Consider the following 17,708-nt stretch of genomic DNA (forward strand, 5'->3'; position numbering starts at 1 on the left):
TGTCAGCAGTCAGACATCAAAAAATGAAGTCAGATTCTTCATAACATTCCTACTTCAAGGGACACAATTTAAAATTGGTATGAAAAGAATCCAGTCTCAGAGGTCAGATAGCATGGGTTCAAATCTTAGCTTAACCACTCATAAGCCTGTGACCTAATGAAAGGTGCTTAATTGCTTCAAAGCTGATTTTGTTCCTTTGTAAAACAGGGGCAGCATTAGGACCCATCTGTAAGAGGGCAGATGACTGGTGGAGAGGTTGCACACGACGTTTTAGTATTGGAATACAGTAAGTGCAACACTATCATTGCATCAATGTTGTACTTTCTACTACTGGGTTTGCTACAACCACTAGCCCCACTCCTATTTTTCCTGATTTTTCTCCATAGAATAAGTTTCCAGATCTACCTCTCTTCTGTGTATTTGTGTGTTTCTTTCCTTTTTTGGGGTCCGTCAAGTGGCTCATGGGATTCTAGTTCCCTCACCAGGGATTGAACCCGGGCCTTCAGCAGTGAAATCGCAGAGTTCTAACACTGACCGCCGGGGAATTCCCTGTGTATTTGTCTTTAAATCTGAAATTGGGGTATTTCAAATGGTTTTTTAAAAGATCTGGGCTGGGTGTTCTTCTCCTCAGTGGCTATGTTGACCTCAGTACACTCCATTCTGGGGACAGTGACTTGCTGACACCCACCTTCTTATGGCGTGCTCCTTCATGGACAGCGGGGCAGCCTGCTGTGCATACTTACTAGAGGCAGTTCCTTAGTTGCCCACAAGATTTCACTATTTGGATTTGAACAAAGCAAACTCCATTTTCTTACAGAATATACACGATTCACATTTCATGATATTTCAGCTGATGGAGAAACTTGGTTTTCCAACTGCAAATCCTAGAAGCTTGCCTGAACATAAATACTTTCTTACCCAGATTCAATATTCATATCTTGGTTCAGATTTAATCATTTAACCTCATTCATTTTATTTTTAATTGTATGTAACAACTGTCCTTTTTCACAAATATGTTCTCAAAGTCACAAGGTGAGAATTTCATTTAGGAAACTTTCTCCTATCTTGACTTTCCTAGTGCATTTTATCTATACCTCTCTCAAGACAAGGATCCATCCTATTTTGTGTTGTGTTTGTCTGTATGGCTGATAACTTAAACTTTCCACATGATTGGTATCATCGTTTGGTTGTCTGTTAGACACATAGCTTTTAGCCATTCTCTTGGAGATTCTGATTCACTGGGTTTGGGGAGGGTGCTTGGGAAACAATATTTTAACAAGCATTCAAGGATATTCATGAAATACTGGTCTATTCTCTATGGATTTTAACTGCATGCAATTTGTGTCTTTACCACTAGAAGAGCCAGCATACTTTGTGCACAGTAGTAACTCCAGTGCTCAGTTAGTGAATTCTTATGCTCATTGGGATTTTCTGGAGTAAAAGAATAATAACCATAACAATAGCTATGATTCATTACATACTTACTATATATTCCATTCTTTAGGCATATTACTAAATCTTATGTACTAAATCAGAATGTAGATCTCCAGGTTAGAGATCTGGAAGCTGAAGCTTGAGGTGGGGGTTGTAATTGCCTCAGTATACAGTTAAAAAGTAGCCAAATACATCTTTATATCCAGGTGTGTCTGACAGCGAAGCCCCTGTGACTTGTGAAGGGGATTGGGCATATTTCTCCAGCCACTGCTGCTTGCCCTAGTTAACATTCTCCTTGAACAACCTACAAGGTCCTTAACTTCTCACTGGCATAAATGTCTCTGATGCTCCCAGTTTAAAAATTGCAATACACATAAATAATTCAAGCAAACAACTTGATATAGTGGAGTGCATTAAGGCTAAAATAACCCTCCCCTTTTCGACTAGTTTAGAAAACCATCATCATTTTCTAGAAATACTCTCTAGGCTTCATGTGGTGCATGGTACATTGAATTTGTTAGCATTTTGCCAGCTCTGCCATTCAAAAGAAAAAAAAAAGCACTCTGGAATTGCTGCAAAATCAGCGTAAATGCAGATTTAATTGGCTTTGCCTCACAAATAACCTTCTTCATGCCAGCTTTATTGCAATGGTTGGAGAAGAGCCTATCTTTTTCATCACTATACTGGTTTTCTGTTAACAACATTCATAGTCAAAATCTGAAAGGTATTTACTTATAGGCTAAGGCCTAGGTGGGTTTTTTTTTTTTAAACTTTGGGTTTATTTATTTATTTATTTATTTACTTATGGCTGTGTTGGGTCTTCGTTTCCATGCGAGGGCTTCCTCCAGTTGCGGCAAGTGGGGGCCACTCTTCATCGCGGCACACAGGCCTCTCACTATCGTGGCCTCTCTTGTTGCGGAGCACAGGCTCCAGACGCGCACAGGCTCCAGATGTGCACAGGCTCCAGAGGCGCAGGCTCAGTAATTGTGGCTCACAGGCCCAGTTGCTCCACAGCATGTGGGATCCTCCCAGACCAGGGCTCAAACCCGTGTCCCCTGCATTGGCAGGCAGATTCTCAACCACTGCGCCACCAGGGAAGCCCAGGTGGGTTGTCTTTAAACAGAGGTTTTTTTCATCCACCAGAGGTTTATCTAGATAGATAGATGGGTGGATAGATTGATAAATCTGTTTTTATCTCCAACATCATCTCATAACAACTCCTTCTCGCCCCTTGTCATTCCCTCCAATTACACTGTCATCTCTGTGGTCTTCAAACATCCTAGATTTTTCTAGCCTCTGGCTTTCACTCCAACTATTGCCTGTTTCGGGATACCCCTTTCCCCTCATCTCTTCGTGGGTTACTTCTTCCCATCCTTTATATCTCTGCTAAATTTCACCTACTTTAAAATGTCATCCGTGTAATTCTCTCTGAGATGGTCTACTCTCCATTCTGTTGAATCTCTGCTTGTTTCATTTATAGAAGGGGTTGGTGATTTTTTTTCTGTGTAAAGCCAGATAGTAAATAAAACAGGACACTGGCAGGATTCAGCTGCTAGGTGTAATCTCCTGACCCTTGCTTCATAGTGCTGATTACAAGCTTTAGTTGGAACATTTATTTTGTTTCATGCTTGTTTATTATCAGCATGCCCATTATAATAAAAGCTTCATGAGGACAGGAGTCATAGTGCACTTGTTCTTTATTGTATTAACATTGAACATAGTAGATGCTCAATAAATATCTCTTGAAAGAAAGAAAGAAAGTTAGTTTAGTTTGATTTAAATATTTAGCCTTAATGATTCCTTATAGACTGCAAGATTAATCCTAATTCCTTAGGACACATATTCCCCCAGACTCTTGACCCAATGAAATCTTCAGTGCCAACACTCACTACCATCTTTACTGTCATAGGACAAGAGCTGTAGTTCACTCATTCATTTACTCTTTCATTTAGTGTCATGCACAATAAATAATATTCTAGACACTGTGCTAGGCACCAGGCTAACAATGACACATAAACGAGACACAACTAGTTTAAACTCTCTCTTGGAGTTTAAAATCTGGTATTGTCTCAAGTAGACAGATATTCATATCTCTCTGTTTTGCATGCTGTTTAGCATGATTTCCTCTGCATGTAGGTTCCTGTTATCAGATTCACTGAGTACTCTTCCATTTGTGCATCCCACATTAATTGAGTGGTCACTATGATGCTCTTCCAATTCATCCCTTCATCCTCTCTGTCGTTCTCTATGATGTTCACTTCATATCTTTACACAGCCCCTATCTTTTGGGCCATAGTCATTTCTCTAAGGGCCTGTCTCCTTCACTCAACAATGACTTTTGGTAAGCCAAAGAGGCTAGTCTGACATTCTTCATTGTATTAGCAGGGTCAGGCAGAATGCCTGGATTACAAACCAAATAAATGTTTGATGAATGAGTCAGTTCTGGCATCTTACCTAGCGACTTTTTTTTTTTTTTACAAATTTATTTATTTATTTACTTTTGCTGTGTTGGGTCTTTGTTTCTGTGTGAGGGCTTTCTCCAGTTGTGGCAAGCGGGGGCCACTCTTCATCGCGGTGCACGGGCCTCTCACTATCGTGGCCTCTCTTGTTGCGGAGCACAGGCTCCAGACACACAGGCCCAGTAGTTGTGGCTCATGGGCCCAGTTGCTCCGTGGCATGTGGGATCTTCCCAGACCAGGGCTCGAACCCGTGTCCCCTGCATTGGCAGGCAGATTCTCAACCACTGCGCCACCAGGGAAGCCCTTACCTAAAGACTTTTGTAGTACTAATTATTTATGGGATGAATTCAGAAGAGTTTAACAAGGATACTAAGAAATTATTGTGTTTGGATTATTATCAAATACATTTTTCTGAGATTTAAATATTTATGAGTTAAAATTCCAATATATCAATTAATTTTAGACATACTGCTATCTTTTACTTTTATAAACCATTAAAATGAAATGATATTCAAAATCCAGTGTTTTGACTGGGGTCAAAAGTGGAGACTTGACAAAGGTGGAAAATTTATTAAGGGTAAAATTACATAGTGATACTTTTCAATGGATTAGTGAATCTGACCTGGTGCCTTGTTCTCTGGTACAAAAATAGGTCATGGTGCTTTTATTTCAAATACATTATATTATAGGACTTTCTGCATAGGATCAAAAATTTCACTGATTCATTTGATGTATCTGTTTGAAGACTTAAGTTCTAAACACGCAAAACTATAAAACTTTTACAAGTCAAAATGATCCTTTAGAAAAGCCATAAAGCAATGTTTATATATACATATATATTGACTTAAAAATATTTCTCTTGAAAAACTGTCACTGCTATACAAAATAACCCTGGACCCATGCAAATAATCTCAGCTTTAGAATATGAAATAATTTGCAAATTAAATGATAGAGTTTCAGAGAAAGCATGGGTTGTTTTTTAAAGTAAGTGATAGAAGGGTTGCAGATATGCGGAGAGCCTTCTGAAATGGAAAGTTTTCATGTACACTCAATGATTTCATAGAAAAGCAAGTACTTTGAAGCAAGTGGCAGGGTTGAAATTCTGCTCCCTTTCCTTTATCTATTTTCACTTTTCCCAGAGCATATGTTTCAGAATAGTTTTATTAGCAAGTGGAGAAGATGCCACTGTCCAAAATCTGTGGTGTGATTAGCATTATTGAATGGCAGGTTTTGTGTTACTCATGTTTACTTTATGCCTTTCCAAACCATCTGCTTCCTTGTGCTATGTCTTACTCAGATAGTGAGAAACAGTGACAGTAGAGGTGTACAGTTCCACTACAATTCTAATGGTTTCTGACATTTTGGGTTTGGGTTTCTCTTTTTCTGAGTGTCCTAGACAAAACTGAGTAACATGCTCACTTCTTAGGAAACAAAGGTTAGAAATAATTCACTCATTCATTTAACTCAAATTTATTGAGTATTTATTCAGTGCCAGGTAGTAGACAAGAACCTGTGGTTACTGAGATGCATGAGACACTATTTCTACAATAGTTTAGTCAGGGAGACAGGGAGGCAAACATTGTAGTGTGAGAAGGTCTACTATAGAGTTAAGATAAAAGTAAGATGGCATCAGGAAGAGAAAGTGAAAGCATTTGTTTCAAGAATGCACTGGAATCTTGAGCATTTAATTATCAATATAAGAGAAAAAAAGCTGCCAAAGAGTACTGCAGACCAAAGCACCTACATTGGTAGGTGTCCATAGAAATGTGAGAGAGATTGTTGTTGAGAAATTTTAATTACTTTGGTTTGGCTGAAATACAGGGTATGCGTGGGAAAGCAGGAGAGAATGAGACTTCGCAACTTGATAACAACTGCTGGTACCTACTGAGCCCTTAGTACATGGCAACTACTGTACACCTATTCTCTTATTTAATCCTTCCAACAAATTGTTAGACTGAAACAATTTTCTTACTTTTCTTATTTTACAGATTAGAAAGCTGAGTTTCAGAGTTTAAGTGGTATGTTGACTCAGTGCTCTCATAGAACAGTCAAACTGGGTAATTCTGGAGCGTTTAATATTGGGATTATTTATAAAGCTGTAGACATGGTTTAAACCAATGGATCTCAAAGTATTGTCCCTAGACTGGCATTATCTGCATCAGTTGAGAGTCTGTCAGAAACACAAATTCTCAGGTTCTATTCCAGAGCTACTGAATCCAAAACTCTGGGGGTGAGGCCACACAATCTCTAGTCTAACAAGCCCTACAGATGATGCCGACTCATGCTGCAGTTTGAGAAGCACAGATCTAGGGAAGCAACCATGGATGGTGCAGTGCTATGTGGCTGGTAACACAGGGGAAGATGCATCACCCTGATGTCTAAAAGAAAAGGCAGTTGTCAGAAGCACTGATACTTCTTAAGCCTTCCTGAAATGTCCTTTTGGTTGAAAATTTTACCAATTGTGGTTTCCATGATACGGTTTTTTTCTTTTTCTTCTTCTTCATTTCTGACAATAAACAGAAGCCTTCAGGGATTCAGTAAAGAGATCTGGGTTTGAATTTCAATTTAGCAATTACTAACTGTGTAATCTTAAACAATTTCCTTATACCCCCTGATCCTAAATTGTTGTTGTTTTTCACCTATTAAATGATTTTAATATTAGTGCCTACCCCATAAGTTTTTTTTTGTAAAATTTAAATGATTTAATATTTAGAAAAAGTTTAGGATAGCCTGTACTAAATATGTGTTATATGTTACCTATTGTTAATGATATTTTATTGCCACTGTTGCTATTATCATTATTATTATTCTTTCTCTGTTTTTTTTCTAAGGCTCTACTTCCTCTCGTGGTATTTCACTTGAAATTAGATTTCGCTTTTCATTTTATACATATATCCCAGGTTATTTTTACTAGTATCTATTCTGTGTAACCCTCAATCTGTATCTTCAGCTTCATTTATCTTTTAAATTCTAAACTTTTATATATAACAACCTACTAAACAGCTCACATTGCTTATAACATACACAGCATCAAATATATATATATATGTATATATATATATATATATATATATATATATATATATAAAATCAATCAAGTAACCAACAACAAACAAATAATAATAAGAATCCCCATTCATTTACCTGCCATCTGTGACAGAAATCTGGGAAGCTTCTTATACTCCTTCTTCTGCCTACAACTTAGTCATCTATAGATTTTAACAAATAAATTCCACAGATTTTAATAAATTAGACTCTTTTGCCATCTCCATTCCTGAATCCTGAGTTCTTATCTCAGCCAGGTTAGCACAAAAGCTTTAAACACCTTCCTCCTCAAAAATATTGCCCAGTCCTACTGTTCTCCATTCTTCACCCCAATTAGAGTGTTTTTCTCAATCCAAAACAGAAATCAAACAACCAATAAACACATAAATAAATAAGATTGTATAACTGCACTACTTAAAACTCTTTTAGGGGCCATATTACTTGTACGATACATTCTCAGCTGCTTAGCCTGACTTAGACGGTAATTCTCTGACCCCGACCTACTCTTATGTAGCGGTCGCATGGCATAATGGTTGAGAGTAGCACTCCAGAGTCATATTGCCTGCATTTAAAACAGGCCTTCACCTCTTCTTGCTTGTCATCTTTGGCATGTGTGACAGGCATCTTCTGTTTATCTCTCCTGATCTACACCCCATCCTTTACTTGCTCTGTGCCAGGGAGGCTGATATGTCTGGACCTCACCAGTTACCTTCCCTGTCCTCTGGTATCACTTGGATTTGGCCACTGATGGCCACCATCAGGAACTCTGTAAACTAGCAAGAGAGGGTTCCCTTCCTGGTGGGTTGCCAAAGGTTGATAGTGCCTGTCTACTGAAAGCCACAGCCCCTGTAATACAGATCTCTCAGGATTGCTTTTGCTGGGTTCTGTTAACTGCCTTCTTTTCTTTCAAGCCGAAGGGTGACAGCATCTTCCTCTATGTTACCAGACCCTGTTCAGTTTGGGTAACTGGGATCTGGCTTTTTCTTGTTCTCTGGGCAATAAATGGGTATCTGCCTTAGAACAATGCCCAGTAACCACTTTGCTTTTGCCATACTTTTTAAGCACCACGTTCTTTACCTTGAACCCCAGTTCCTGCAGCTCATCATTTGCCATGACCTTTGCCATGAGGCTCCCTGATACAATGCCAGTCAGGTCAATTCAGCTGCTTAATAGCTGTGATACTGACCCCTGACCTTCTTGGCCTTGCACCTGTCACCTCTCCCTGGGATAACTGAGCGATGGTTTGGTTTCAAGGTCTCTAATATTTAATTGTCTGAAGTATTAAGATGTCAACCCAGTCAAGTTCTAACAGTGAGAAATTTCAGCTCTGGATGATTTTTTTAAAAATCAGTCATTAGAATTTTGTTATTTTAAAAGATGATTCTGACTATATATAAGTGTTTTCCCCTTGAGCTCTCCTTAAGGAAGCTAGGATTTTTTGGCAGTTCTTTCTCTTTTTTTCTCTTCCAATCAATACCTTAGTCATCTTCCCAAGAGAATTTTGGAATCATGGGATTCACCCCACTGCACCTTGATCAAAAATCTACTCTATTTTCTGCAGATATATGCCTAAGCCCTTTTCATTCACTTTATATCATTTAATCTCAAAAACATCCCTGTGAAATTGCTATCACTAGTATACCTGTTTTACAAATGATAAAAGTGACACTCAGAAATCTTCTGAAATTTGCCCATGGTCAAAGAATCAGCCAATGGCAGAGATAGAATTCTAAGTTTTCTCTGTTGAATACCCGAAGTATGAACTATTTTAATATAATGCTTCTGTTTAAAAAAATACAAGCTAAAATATTTCAAACCAATAAGTAGCTTTATATTTCAAAGATAAAATCCAAAATCATATGACTCATGTATATTATATATTAAAGGGTAAACACTCCTTATGTTTAAAATAATGAATTCCTTGTTCAGTTATGGGATGTTTGGAGTTCATAGAGTATGATCCAAGATGTCTTTTGTTACAAGTTTGACTTGAAGTCTTGGTGTTACATTTTACTCCTAATTCCAATTTCTCCTGGTCAGCTCTGTGCCCTGCCCTGGGTTAGGCACCCATCAGGAAAATGTTTTTGGCAGTCTCCCTCCAACAGTAAACAGCTAAATGGGAACATGTTTATGGTGTGGAGCCTCATCTCTGACATGTCTGGCCCATACCACAGGACTGGGATTCTATTTAAGTCTCTATGACTAAGGTGCCAATTCTTCTTTATAGTAGAGATCTATCCTGAATTCCCTCTAACTAAATGTTTGTGGCTTCAAGCATTTTACCTATCTATAAAAAATTCCCATTACAGAAATGGATGTTTCCTGCCATGATTCAGGCCCTCCTCCAAACAGGTTGATACCTAGAACCATGGAATTTCAACATTTAACTGACTTTGCAGATTATTTCATGACACAGTTGGTTCAGTAATCATGTAAGCCTGGGAATGGGGGAGAGGGAGAATTTTCTATCCTCAACAACATTCCATCTTTCCCAGAAAAAGAGATGTGACCCAGATCCAAAGTGAATCCATCCAACCAGCAGTTAACTTCCCATTTTCTTCATCATCTTGTGTGTCAGTTGTCCTATTTTCCAATTATATATTCATCCACTTTTTCTTCATTTTTTCTTTGTCTGAATTTATAACTTATTTGCTTCTTCTATTTTAAAACAACAAAACCCACAAAAACAAATATTTTCTTTTAACCCTGAATCCTATTAGCTTCTGCTTCATCACTTCGCTTTGTTTACTGCCAACCTCTTGAAAGTACTGGTTTAAAACTTGATGTTTCTGCTTCCTTTCATGTCAATCATCTCAATACCCTCCTGGATCCCCTCTGAATCTACTCCTCAGTGCAGATACTCCTCACCTCCTCACTTGGAGCTCCTTGAATTTCTTGTTTGCAACAGGACTAATCCTGTGTGTGAGGGACACATTACCCTAGATAGGGCAGTTAGAGTGTCATACTCATCTGGACTGAGTGGGATCCATTTGGAGGGGTCTGGACTATGTGATAATGATATTTTGAGTCCTCTCTTTTGCATTGCAATATATTTCTGACAACAAAAACTCCTGCTGACAGAACTGGAAAAATTTGAGCTACATGGATTTGAGCTACATGCATTCTACCATCCCCATTAACTTTCTGTATCTTGTATTTGTCATTTCATGTATTTTTCCTAGAGTACAAACTATTCTTCTTAACATCAGCTGTAGCATTACACCTTAACTTCAGTAAAGAGAGCCCAAAATAAAACTAAAACACTGAAAATAAACTATAATAAACATCTGGATGAAAATGTCCAAGAAAATAATGGTATTATTCTTTTCTATGACAAAAACAATTGGCTCCCAAAACAAAACAAAACAGTGCCTAAGAGGAGGTAAAGGAGGTGAGAAAGTGGCTATCGTATAAACCCTTATGACCAGAGCACTTGGTTTCATTTTTCACCATGATTTTGAATTTCTACTCTTAATAATATTTCCCCCCTATTTTCTCACTCCAGTTTTTTTTTTTTTTAATTTATTATTGTATGCCTTTTTGTTGTAATACACTTAAATCTTTGAGGGGAAGTAAGGCAATGAACAAATAAATGCATAACAAGTAAGACATATTGACAGCTTTATTCTTCTAAATATTGAAGGAATACTGATTTATGGCAGCATCCTCCTGGGTCAGAGGGTGAGGTGGTCATTTGAGGAGTATTTGTATGAGGAAATATCCTGGGGTGGGTGCGGTGCTCACGTCATAGGAACAGTAAGGACACAGAATAAAAATAGTCAGGAGGTTAAGGTATTTGTGACTATAATTTTTACACAGCAGCTCGGATGTTAAAATTAAGCATAATACGAAGAAAATCAATGACTTTTCTTGCAATAATTTGTTTTCATTTTTTTTTCTCCTCTTGGTTGTAAGAAGGTACCTATTTTATTTTTTTAAGTCCCTCTGAGGAATCTTGCACCCCAGTACCCCAAAAGGGGCAGTATTACCAAAATACCTTAGAGTTGCCCCTCCATGAACTCGGGTGGCCTCTGTTCTTGGTAGGAAAAAAATATATCATCAATCTAATTTCAGAGGCCGATGAGAATAAAACTTTTACTGGGCTTCATCAGCCAGACCTTAGATTGAAATGCGGGCCCATTTCACTCCCTATTTCATACTTATCTTTCAAAAGTCATGGAGAAGGCTGCAAAAGTCAGTATCCAACTGAATTCCTGAGTTAAAATTGTTTACAGTTGCCTGGGACAGTAATTAATCTGAAATCATTACTTGTCATTACCTGGCTCCCTGAATATGCATTCAATTAGTTAGGAACTTAGATAAGGAGTGCTATTAGCACAATTAAATATTCCTCACAAATTCCATTGGCTGAATCTGAACATTTTGTTTTAATAGAGTCGCTGATAACTGGAATGTTTCCACAGGAATAGGTCCAATGGTCTGGATAATAAGTCTGGTGAGGAATAAGTGAAGGGATTTTGCAATTTTGAATCACAAAGAGAAGATTAAATCTCTTATCAACATTGGAAGATCAACAGAGAGAGAAGGAAGTTGTCCACGGATGTGTTACTAGTGATGGCAAAGCTGGAAACAAATTACAGAATTACAAAAAGGCACACTTAAAATCAAGGAAAGAGAACTAATTCTGTGCAATGTGATAGGCTGATTGTAAAGTCCCCATCCCTGGTGGATGATCCCAAGTCCGCAATGTCATAGAATGACTCCTACTTCCACAGCCTAATTGCAGATGCCAATGAAACTGGGCTGGGGGCAGCCCTGCCCATGATGTCTATAACATTCTCCACTTGATTGTCCTGGAGACTAGATTTACTCAATAATACAAAAGGTCAAAAATCACTTCTATCAAAAGGATTTAATCATTCACTCAGAAACAGAGTGAGCTAAGTCAAAAGAAAAATGGTTTTCCTTGTTTGGGCAGTATTCTTTATGTTGGGTTTAAATTGACTCCCGTAATGTAAACTGAGACTAACTTGCAGTCTAATTCCAGTTGTTCTCATTGAAGAGAATTTTCAGAAGCCACAGTTTGGCAGAACGTTCAGCTTATTCAATGAAGAAATTGATAAGGCAAAGACAGGCATGACTCTGGAGCCAAGGGGATGTACAAATGCTCTGTGCGTTTTGGCCTTGTTAGAAAAACCTCCACCCATCTTACAACTATCTTTTACAACACGTCGTAGACACTGGGATGTTTGGGTCCTAGTCTATGCAGCTAACATAGGGACAATTGTGTCCCTTCCTTTAGGGACTTAATAAACCTGAGGGAGAACCCTACGTGCAAACATAAAATTTCCACAGAAAACTATAAGCACTGAAATTTTAAGTATAAAATAAGCAGTTCCCTGCCCTCACTTATTTCAGTTTTTCCATCTGTAAACAGAGTGTTGATCCTTTAAGAAGGCTTTCCAGTTCTGAAATAATTACGACTAGTACTTAATCATCAGCTACCTGGAGCTACGACCTGCACCCTCACCAGAAGGTGGGCTTCCCAAGACATCAGTAGAATCCCACTGCAGCTTCCAGGCACATGGTAGAACAACGAATCTCTATTAGTGTCATAAACTTACTGTGTGTTTGTAATGGTAAACATCTCACCTCAACAGTTGACTTATGTCTGCTTTTTAAACAACTGCAACAGATGGTTGACACTTGAACAGAATACATAATTACTCTGCAATCTAACACTTCATTCTTATTTGTTCTTTCTCAAAGGAGAGAAGCTGTGCCTTATGCCATTGGGTCTAATCTGTTAGTTTAATCAGAAGCAGTGCTAGGAAAGCTCTCAAGAGAGATGAGCTGTGGGAGGATTCCTAATCCCAGCCTTTCGGGGACATTAAAAAAAGCTGGGGGGCGGGTGGTGGAGAGAGAAATCTTAGTACTTTTTAAAAACCCATGCCTCATTCTCATTTGTGTTCCAGATGAGGAAAGTTTTTATACATGTTTTTTCTCATTTCTTCTACTTCACCTCCCTTAGCCTCAATTTCTTCATCTGGGTTTGTAATCCCTAACTCAGAGGCTGCTCTGAATAGTAAACGGAATAACTCCTGGAAAGACCTAGCATAGAGCTTGGCATATAGTGGACACTCCACAAATATCGCTATGGATAAATTTAGGTGAAACTGAAGGGGAATCAACTCCTACTTGTTCTGACACTGTTAATGTGATTCAAGTTAAGTCCTTGCACCCGCCCATTCAACCAGTGACCTTTCTCAAACCCACATTTCAGGGAGAAGCCTCCAACAATATTTCTCTCCCTCTTTTATGGAATCTCTTCTGCAAACATTGCTTCTCCCCACTCTTAACCAAGGCAGCTCCTAGGTTGGCATAAGTCCCTGGAAGCCCAGAAATCCATCTACCCTTCTTTACTCAACCGTTCTTATTCTCCATGCGAATCTATTCCAAATTCCACTCCCTTTGCTGATTCAAGAAATCTTAAATCAAATATGCCACTCCCTCCAAAGTTTACATTTATAGAATAGTGCTATTGTCACCTTACTTGTTTTATGTGTGATATATTCATGGGGATTTTGATATTCACCTATCTCAAGCTTGTCAGAGAACTATGCTGTTTCAGAGAACAAAACAAAAATCTATGTCTGAAAGGCAGAGGGTTGTCAAAAAATGGAATTTGGTGTATCAGAAGAAAACAATTCTACTTCATCCAAAGTATCCTAAAGCTTTCGGATGACCCTTGACCGGCGATAATACCATATTTATTTTGGAAAAGATTACATGCCATCAAAGACCACACTAAAATTTGGTAATCCAATGAATTTATGCAACTCAAGAAGGCAATGGAATTTAAAGTCTTTAGGGAAAGGGCAGCAAAGTACCATGTAGAATAATTTACAAAATGTAAAGAAAAGAAATTAGGTAATATAAAACATATAGAAAGCTAATTGGAAGGGTCTTAAAAATTCAATCACCATAGAGGAGAAATGCATATTTATTGAGTTCTATGCTAAGTAATTCACATATTTCACACACAAGAAATGTGGTAACATACGCAATGTTCTTAGCATAGAGGGTGGCATGTAGTGAATGCTTAGTAGAGGCTGAGTACTATCATCTCACTCAATTTCAGAAACATTTCTGTTTTGCAGATGAAGAAAATTGGTCTCTGAATATTTGGGCAGCCAGGCAAACTTCACAAAAGAGAATGTGGTGAAATCAGGATTCCAAGTGAATCTTCCAGACATTAAATATCATCCATTTTTTTCTACTGTGCTACACGACTTGCCATTTGAGCTAAGAAAGAGGACTTTTCTTTCAGAGAATGCCCCATTACTCATTCACAACTCCAATCTTGGCAGATGCAAACACAACTCTACCTCTTCTACTCCAGAGGTAGAAGACACTCGAAATCTGCTTCCAAGTGATACTTAAGCCCATTGTGAGAATTTTAGCGGACTTCAAGTATATTCACTCATTCAACAAATATATAATGAACATCCTACTGTATGTCAGGAACTATTCTAGGCACATTTGCAGCACAACACCCCAGAACTCCTGCTCATCCCAGTCAACACCCTCTCCAGAGAAACCACTCTTCTGATGTCTATCACCATATATTAATTTTGCCTGTTCTTGAACTTCATAAAATTTGAATTAGACAGGTTGTACTCTTTCTTGACTGGTTTCTTCCACACGGCATTTTATGCTTTACTTTTAATTTAGCATTACATAATAAATGGTTTCCTTCAGCAAATTTCATTCAACAGAGATTTATGGAGTGTTAACCAGGTGACACACACTGACGCAGACACTGCAGGAATATTCACTATACCCATTATTATTCAACAATATATTGAGGTTCCAACAAATAAAATAAGAAGGAAATTTTTTTTTAAAAGATAAAACACTTGGAAGGAAGAGATTAAAATAATCTCTTGTTTTGATGGTGAGGTGACTGCTTACCTAGAGAATCTTAAAATATTATACTAGAATTAATGCAATATTTGGTAAGGTGATGAAGAAAAGATACATTTAACAATAGTCTTTTTCTGTTGTAACAATGCACTTCCAGAAATCAAAATAGACTTTTTCATTTTTAAAGGTATTATTGGGCATGAATGCCCATGTATTTGTCCTTCTTGACACATAGGGATAAATAAGTTAACAAAAGAAACAAAACCCTTGACCTCATTAAACACATATTCTAGAGAGGATAAATAAAATATAATCTATAAACACAATAAGTAAAATTGTATGGTAGGCTATAACTTGAAAAGTATGTTAGAAGTGGAAAATTAAGCAAGGTAGGGGGAAATTGCCAATGCAAAGGGGGTACAGTTCTAAATGGAGAGATCATACTCTCAAGCTACCTTAAATCAGTATAACACTGGATGGGGAAAAAAGGGTCATGGAAAAAGAAAAGAAGATCCAGACTTGGCTTTAAATATGTACCATAATTTAAGGTATAATAGAGATGTTATTTTAATTTAGAGGAAAGAGAAGTGTGCTATTTATAAAATAAAGCTGGAACAACCACTATCCATCTAGAAGTTAATAAAAGTGGACCACTCTGCTATACTATGCAGAAAAAATAAGTCCCATTTAGGATAGAGACCAAACTTAAATGTAAAAATTGATAATAACAAAATGATGTAAAAGATCTCTCATGAAAAACTAGAAAGATAATACATCCTTCATTCCTACATATTTATTGCACCTTGTTTATGCTCGGTGTTTGAGGCACATAAATGAACAAAACACAGAGTTCCATGTTTAATAAGTAGCAGACAATAAATAACAAGCAAAATAAACAATTATATGATTGATTTTGTCAGGAAATAACAAATGCTATAGAAAAAAGGAATAAAGAGCATGAAGGAGTGAAAGAGAGGTTGTGAATGCTGAAGCCAGAGTGGGTGGGTAGAGAGTAGGTCAGATTACAATACTAATTAATGCCAAAAGATAAGACTGAAAATGTGGCACTTGAGCGAAGACTTGAGGAAGGTGAACTAGTTATTCAGGCAGATTCCTTGGGCAAGAGAACTCTGAGCAAAGTCAAGAGTTGATATAACGGTTCTAATGTGGGAGTGTGCCTTGGGTCTTTAAGGAAAAGCAAGGTAGGTATGTGGCTACAAGAAAGTGAGTGGGGTGGGGGAGGGGGATTGAGAGATAGAATTGAATCAGGTCACATAGAGCACTTCAGGCCCTTTTAAGAACTTCATGTATAACCATTACATCTGAAAAACTAGAAATCAAGCCCTATTTGACAAGATAGAAATTAGAAATCTTATTGATTTACATACCATAAAAAAGGAAATAGACAAAACAATAGATTTGGAAAAAAGTATTTGCAGTACCTAAGATTCACTATATCTATACTATACACTAAATAGAAAAATGCAACAAGAGTATTAAAGACAATTCACAGAAGAAAAAAATAGAAGAGTTCAACAGGTATATGAAGAATTTATCTACCTTTCTAGTAGTTAAGTCAATGAAAATAGTGACATATGGATATATGTCTGTAAGACTGGAATAAATTAATAAAAAAGCTTTAATTCTAATCACTGGCTAAGATTCACAGTTACACTTGGTAGTAGACATACGAATCAATGCATTTTAAAGCAGTTTGTCAACATCTAGTAAGATTAATGACATTTATGGAAACTATAACTTTAAGTGATTGCTTTTACACCTTTGCAAGTCTTTTTATCATAATCAATTCAAATATTTATATAAAATTTGACTCTACAACCTGATTGTGTGTATATGTGTGTGTGTGTATGTGTGTGCAAAAGAGTGCATGTGTGCACACATATTCATATAGGTGTTTTTGGATGGGCTCAACATTGGAAAAAGATGCCCAGTGATTTTGGCTTTGGCACCAGAACCCTGATTTAGTCATAAACTTGTCTGCTTTGTTTTATACATAATAATATACATATAAGCATGCATAAGTATATATATTTTTAGATTTATATTTCATATATATGCAAGTAATTTTGGCATAAAAATTCAAGCTTACAAAAACAGGCTTTCTTTTATTCCAATATTCATTTTTTGTTGTTGTGGAAACTAAGGCCCAAAGAAACATCCAACTTGACAGAGCCTGTGAATAATAAAGCCAGACACAGCTCTTTTTCTTTCTTTTTTAAAAAATCATGCCAATGTTCTTTTTGGAAAAAAGAGCCTGTGAATTTTGAATTAGATGTGTTCACATAATATATTGCTTGCTTGTCTTCTCTTAGTCCACTTGAGATTTTTTCCACTGTGTTCCAGAGTCTCCCAAACTTTTTAAAGTTTATGCCTGAAATAAAGTAGCATGCAAAAGTTCTCTGTACTGAGGACAAATGTGTTGATTATTGTGTTATATTTCCCATTATAGGAACATCAGAGAGAAACATCTGGACAACAAGTGGCCATGGAGCAGAAATGGAGAATTACTGGGAAATGCATGCAATACTGTGGACAAGGGACAAAGGATTCTGAAGGCACTGATGCCAAAAAATTCATATCAGAAAAGAGCAAAAAAAGAGGATTTTGTCCCAAGATTTTTTTAAAAATGACAAATACAAATATCAACAAAGGTCCACAGATGTTTTAAATTTTATTCCAAGTGGAAAAAAAGTCTTCCAATTTTGCTGAACACTTTCTTTAGGCAATAAAGCTTACATTTATTTACAACCTCACATTTAATCATCCTGATCTATGTCTAGATTTATATAAAGAAAATAGCCAAGACCAAGAGAAGAGAAGCAACTTGCCTAAGGTCACAGAGTCAGCTATCAGCACTTCCAT

The 17,708-nt window shown here is 37.2% G+C and overlaps 1 pseudogene across 1 annotated transcript in view; it reads left to right on the forward strand.

The window, feature by feature from the left end:
• The window catches only part of LOC309617168 (small ribosomal subunit protein uS5 pseudogene), a 33,061-nt pseudogene continuing 15,353 nt past the window's right edge, over positions 1-17,708 (forward strand). The window contains exon 1 of the transcript in view: positions 1-17,708. This exon is cut by the window's right edge and continues 15,353 nt beyond it. The product of the transcript in view is annotated as a small ribosomal subunit protein uS5 pseudogene (transcript).

This window comes from Balaenoptera borealis (genome assembly GCF_965194805.1).
Source record: "Balaenoptera borealis genome assembly, chromosome: 19".
Taxonomy (NCBI): domain Eukaryota; kingdom Metazoa; phylum Chordata; class Mammalia; order Artiodactyla; family Balaenopteridae; genus Balaenoptera; species Balaenoptera borealis.